General features: G+C 32.3%; 1 long non-coding RNA gene across 1 annotated transcript; it reads right to left on the bottom strand.

Annotated features, from left to right (window-relative positions):
• Positions 1-775: 775 nt before the first annotated feature.
• LOC142166558 (uncharacterized) lies at positions 776-3,117 on the bottom strand. Its single transcript, XR_012696969.1, has 2 exons — positions 2,450-3,117; positions 776-849 (listed from the first exon to the last, which is right to left on the bottom strand). It is a non-coding gene; the product is annotated as an uncharacterized LOC142166558 (long non-coding RNA).
• Between the last annotated feature and the right edge of the window lie 3,070 nt (positions 3,118-6,187).

The following is a 6,187-nucleotide window of genomic DNA, read 5'->3' as shown; positions in this document are numbered from 1 at the left end:
CGTGAAAAAGAAAACAGACAATACGTATCTAAAACTAACATTTTTCGTGGATACAACCTTTGGATGTCCATAAATCGAATCGTGTATAAAATTGGGAAAGAACTTAAAATGGTAAACAAATTAATATTTTCCGCAGAATCTTCATTGTTTCATTTAAGGCGAACTCTTCTTCTATATATCTTTTACATAAAATGCCACGATTCGTTTATAAATCCTATGTCCTTCTCATGTATTTGTTTTAGTCCAAAGTTGCAATGGTTTGGTTAATGTTTGCAATGGAAGATAAGAGTCAAGTTGATAAGAAAGAGAACTATTATACAAATTGATTCAATAAAATTACATCACATGCAATATAGTTGTACGTTTGAACCATTCCTAATATTGTATCAACTCACCTTCCACATATGATTATATATATACTCATCATCATGCCATATATGAACATACAACTTATATCAATCTAAACGAAAATCAGATTTTTTTTTACAAGATATACTAATAATGTAATTTATTGATACTTCCATTCTACTTTACATTTAGCTAACAATATTACGGGATGTAATTAATGACCCATTTTATGCCATGTTCCCTACCTTGGTATTTTAATCATGACTTCACTTAATGAAAATTCCGAAATAGATGATATTATTACAACACTTAAATGAATTTTAATAGGTAACAATTATCTTATATTCATTACGCCAAACGTACTACTATATTAATCAACTGAAACAAAAACCAAATTTTTAACTAATGAACTTGAACGAATGGAAAATAGAATTATAATTCCCGAACTTCATTAATTTGTCATGTTGAAACTTTTCGTGACATGAATTTACAGATATGTACCTGATATTGGAAGCAAAAGAAAATAAAGATGAGAATCAGCAGCAGTAATAACAGTACAACAGCAACAACTGCCCAGCAACAGTAACAACCCAGTAACAGACCAGTGGAGTAGTAATCCCAAAAACAAAAGCTTTAAGCTTTAAATGAAACAACAACCATTAATACTAATTTCAAACAAAGAAAGAAAGCAGTAGATTTTTAGTTTTTATTTTTATTTTTATTTTTGAAAGCTTAAATATTTTTCGGATTTTTTCTCTCTTCTATTCTCTGTCCATTTTCTCTCTCTATCTGTGTGTGTATTTTTTCTCGTATCCCCTCTCTCATTGTCTTGTGTTCAAGACTTCTTCTTATAACTCATCCCATAAACCTTTCAATTAATTAAAATCCATACTTTTTCTCTACTCAACCCATTATCTTTCCACTCATTCCCATTACATTAAATAAACATATCACACCACCCCATTATATTTTGTCCCCCATGCTTCATTTAAAATAATGCAAGATTCCCCCTTTAAATTAAATCGTGTCCCCCTTTATATTAAACAACTATATCACAACCCACCCCATTTCATTTTGTCCCCCATGCTTCAAATAAACAATTTCAAAATGTACAATTCCTAAACTACCCCTCACGACCTTACTGAAATTACCAAACTACCCCTGAACGTACTACAAATTACCAAACTACCCATCAGCTATAACACATCATTTAATCAAACATAACCAAAATATAGACAATATGATTAATTTCTAACAATGTTCAAACAACAAATTTCATGAACATGATTTCTTCAACATTTCAACAACAAAGCACATGAACATGATTTCAACAACATTTCAACAACAAATCACATGAACACAAATTGAACAACAAAGAACAACTAAAATTTGATTGAACAATATTTTAGCAACAAACAATCCTATTTTCGGATTCAACAACAACAACAAACAAGTATATTTAGATTTCTAAATTCAATAATATTGAACTTAAAATCAATTACTCTAACAACATTACAACAAACAATTCCTATAAACAAGATTATGAGACAAATTCAAGAAATAATCATAAATGATAAACAAAAAATCAAACTATACACATTTCGGATTCAATATCAAACAAACATAATATGAGCATGAATTAAATCTAAAAAACGATGGATTCAAATGATTAAAACCAACATACTTCCCTTATTACAACTAAATTCTTTTAGGCAAATGACAAAACAAAAACCTAAGAAGAAACAATTATGAACTTAAGCTTGAACTTAACAATATTAACAATTTCCGGAAAATACATAAAATACATGAAACAAATTGAAGAAACAATTAATTAAACTTCAATTTGTATCTAACTAATATTAAACTAACAAATATTCATTTAAACAATAATACAAACATGAAATAAACATGAAAACAACTAATTAAACTTCTATTTTGAAATCTGAAAATTAATTTTAACAAAGCACATGAACATGAACAAACTAGAAAAATGATTTCAACGATAAACAACGAACAAAACAAGAATCAAATATTTAACGATTTTAACTTTTAGAAATATAAAAACGAAATATGGACAAAATAAAACTCAAAAACAACTAACCGGAGATGAATCAACGAAGAACTTTGATTGTAAACAAATCTGTCCGAGCCTCGACCAAAGCTCGAACAAATGACGACGAAGACGAAGAGAAGATGAAGCAGCCCGTAGCTACTGCCGCGACGAGCAGCAGCAGCAGTCCGTCCAACACCTGCTGCGACGAGCAGCAGCAGCACGACGTCGAGACAGCAGCGACAGGCAGCAGCAGCGGCGGCGACAGGCAGCAGCAGCGCGGACAGCCATGGACGACGACATGGTCGACGTCGAAGCTCGTCCATGGCTGTGTTCGTTTGGTTGTTTGGTTGAGACAGAAGCAGCAGCGACGGGGCTTCGAACAACAGAAGGAACAAACAATGGGTTGGTCGACGCACAAACAGAAGCAACTGGTGGAGACGACGGACTGTTTTGCCGGAGAAGATGAAGCTCGACCAAACGACGACGAACTAGAGCAACAATGGTGGACGAAGAAGATGAAGTGCTTGGGCAGCAGCTGTTTGGACGATGAGGATGTGTCGAAAAAGAAGGTAAAGGGCAGCCATGGATGCTTGGTTGGAGCTTTAGAGGAAGAAGAAGAAGATAGGAGGGGGGGCGGATGGTTTAGATTTTAGGGTTTTCTTCTTTTAGTTTTTGTAAAATGTAAGACAAAGGGGTTTGGGTCTTTTGGGTTATGGATTGGGTCGACCCAGTTCGAAATGGACTGGGTCGTAGGGAAGATTGGGCCATTTTTTGGGCCTATGGCTTGAAATCGAAGAAGAGGCTCAATTCCGACTTTCTTTATATTTTCACTCTTTTTTCTTCTTTTATTTCTCTAAAACTAAATTATAAAAATACTTAAACTATTATTAAGAATTAAATTAAGTTATAAAAGCGCAAATTAACTCCCAATAACAATTAACGCACAATTAAGTAATAATTAAGCATAAAATTGTATATTTGGACATTAAATGCTAAAAATGCAAACGATGTCTATTTTTGTAATTTTTAATTTTTGTAAAACAAATTTAATTACTAACAACTGTAGAATTAAATCCTACATGCAAAATGCGACATATTTTTGTATTTTTTATTAATTTATCAAATAAACACGCACAGACAAATACAAATAATTATTCAAAATATCACAAAATATCACAAAATTGCACACCAAAGAAAAATTATTTTATTTTTGGATTTTTTGGGAGTAATTCTCATATTGGGCAAAAATCACGTGCTTACAATTGTTATTATTGTTGTACTTAGTATTGTTGAGCCGTGGGATATGTGTGGTTGTGGTATTGGAATTGTCGTTATGGAAATATTATGGCATATAGGCATGTGTGGTGTGAGTTGTTATGTTGTGTTGTTATGTTTTTGGCACATGCGGGATTGTCGAGGTGTTTGCACGTGAGTTGTTTGTGCTATTATTATCATTATTATTATTATTGATATTTGTATATGTGGAGAGATAGGGCAGGTATTTACTTTATTGTTGTGCACACGACGAGAGGGGAGAGGGGCTATCTCGGGGATGATTTATGATGGCCTAGGGGCATTGTCATTGATGATATTTGTGTGGTGTGACTATCTTGTGTGAGTCATGCATATTACGGACTTTTGTTGTATTGTTCCCAATGTGCTACTCGATGTCTCTAATCTTACATGTTGACTTGAGATGTGATAGTACACTTGCACAAGCATACACCATAATCTGTCAACTATATCAGTCCAGGAATATAAATCTTGATGTTCATTGATCATGTACGTGTACTCTTGTATACCTGACTTCTGTATGGGAACTGGATGTTTGCATGTGAGTTGTCTGTACGGATATGAGATATTGTGATTGTTGGCACGTGAGTTATCCGTGCGAATATGAAATATTATTATTGGTATTGGCACGTGAGATGTCCATGCAGTAGTTGTGATTAAGAATGTGGGCACAAGATACTATGTGATTTGAGACTCGTAATTCGTGATTATGAGGGTGGTACCTCGGGGTGATTCTTGAGTAAACCTTGTGAGAGCGGTTGATTAATTGGTTGTCATTATTTTCCTTATTTGGTTTCAATGGTACTTTAACTGTGTTCTGAATACTTGTTGCATTATCACCTGGTTACTCCTGGTCGCTATTTGTTGTTTCTTCCATCCATTGCTAGTGTTATACTATTATTCTTTTCATGTTTAGGTTTACATTGATATTTATTCCTTTGTAGCATTATATTAATATTTTGCACATGTTATTATGTCTAGTAGGTGTCTTGACTGTACCTCGTCATTACTTCACCGAGTTTAGTCTCGATACTTACTAGGTACCGCTGTGATGTACTCATGCTACGCTTCTGCATATTTTTGTGGAGATCCAGGTACCTCGGAGCATGGCGGTCGTTAGTTAGCTGATTGTGAGTTGCCGCGTAGACTTCAAAGTATACCTTCTATTGCGTTCGCAGGCCTCGAAATACCTTCTGTTGTCTTTCATTACTATTGTTTAGTGTTATTCCAGAACAGTATTGTATTTAGAGTTTCTAGTAAACTTAATAGAGCTTATGACTTCGTACCTTTGATTTTGGGATATTGTACATCTGTTGATTGTTGTTGGCTATGCATGGCACTTACTGGTTCATGTTTAATGCTTTAAATCTACGGCAAAAAGCTAAATATACCCCTCTACTTTCAAATATTGTTTACATGTACCCTTCGTTATACTACTGGGCTATCCATATCCCTACCGTCATACTTTGAAACAAAAATACCCCTATTGTCATACTTTGAAATAAAAATACCCCTATTTTGGATGGAGTGCCACGTGGCAACGCCAGATTAAAACGATCCATTTCTTTTTTTTACCTGATCCGTTTTTAAAAAAACCCACAACCCGACCCCTATTTTCATTTTTTCCAGTTTTTTTTAAAATTTCAGTTTTTAAAAAACGAAAATATTTTGTTAAAAAACAAAACAAAATATTTCTGTTTTTACAAATTTGTTTTTCCAGTTTTTACAAAACAAAATTCTTTTGAAAAACTGAAAAAATGAAAAAAAATATTTTTCAAAAAACGAAAATATTTTGTTGAAAATAATGTTTTCAGTTTTTAAAAAATGAAAATATTTTGTTATAAACTGAATTTTTTTTGTAAAGAGTTTTAGCTTCTTTGGGTTCTATAAATAAAGAATTTTTTTATAAGGTATATTAAATTTTATTTAACATATGAAACGAAAAAGAAGGAAGAGAGTGGTGTGTGTGGGGGGGGGGGGAGGTAATTTTAGGTAATATAGCAAAATTAATGTGTATAAATATGAGGATAAAAAGAGATAAAACAGGAAAAAAATATTTTCATTTTTAAACAAAATATTTTCGTTTTTTAAAAACTGAAAACATTATTTTCAACAAAATATTTTCGTTTTTGAAAAATATTTTTTTTCATTTTTTCATTTTTTTAAAAGAATTTTGTTTTGTAAAAACTGGAAAAATAAATTTGTAAAAACAGTTTTTTTTTGTTTTTTAACAAAATATTTTCGTTTTTTAAAAACTGAAATTTAAAAAAAAATACTAGAAAAAAATGAAAATAGGGGTCGGGTTGTGGGTTTTTAAAAAAAATAAATGGGTCGTTTTAATCTGGTGTTTCCACGTGGTACTCCATCCAAAATAGGGTATTTTTGTTTCAAAGTATGACAATAGGGGTATTTTTGTTCCAAAGTATGACGGTAGGGGTATGGATAGCCCAATAGTATAACGAAGGGTACATGTAAACAATATTTGAAAGTAGA

This window comes from Nicotiana tabacum, chromosome 11 (assembly GCF_000715075.1).
Source record: "Nicotiana tabacum cultivar K326 chromosome 11, ASM71507v2, whole genome shotgun sequence".
Classification (NCBI taxonomy): domain Eukaryota; kingdom Viridiplantae; phylum Streptophyta; class Magnoliopsida; order Solanales; family Solanaceae; genus Nicotiana; species Nicotiana tabacum.
This window is presented reverse-complemented; position numbering and strand designations above follow the sequence as displayed.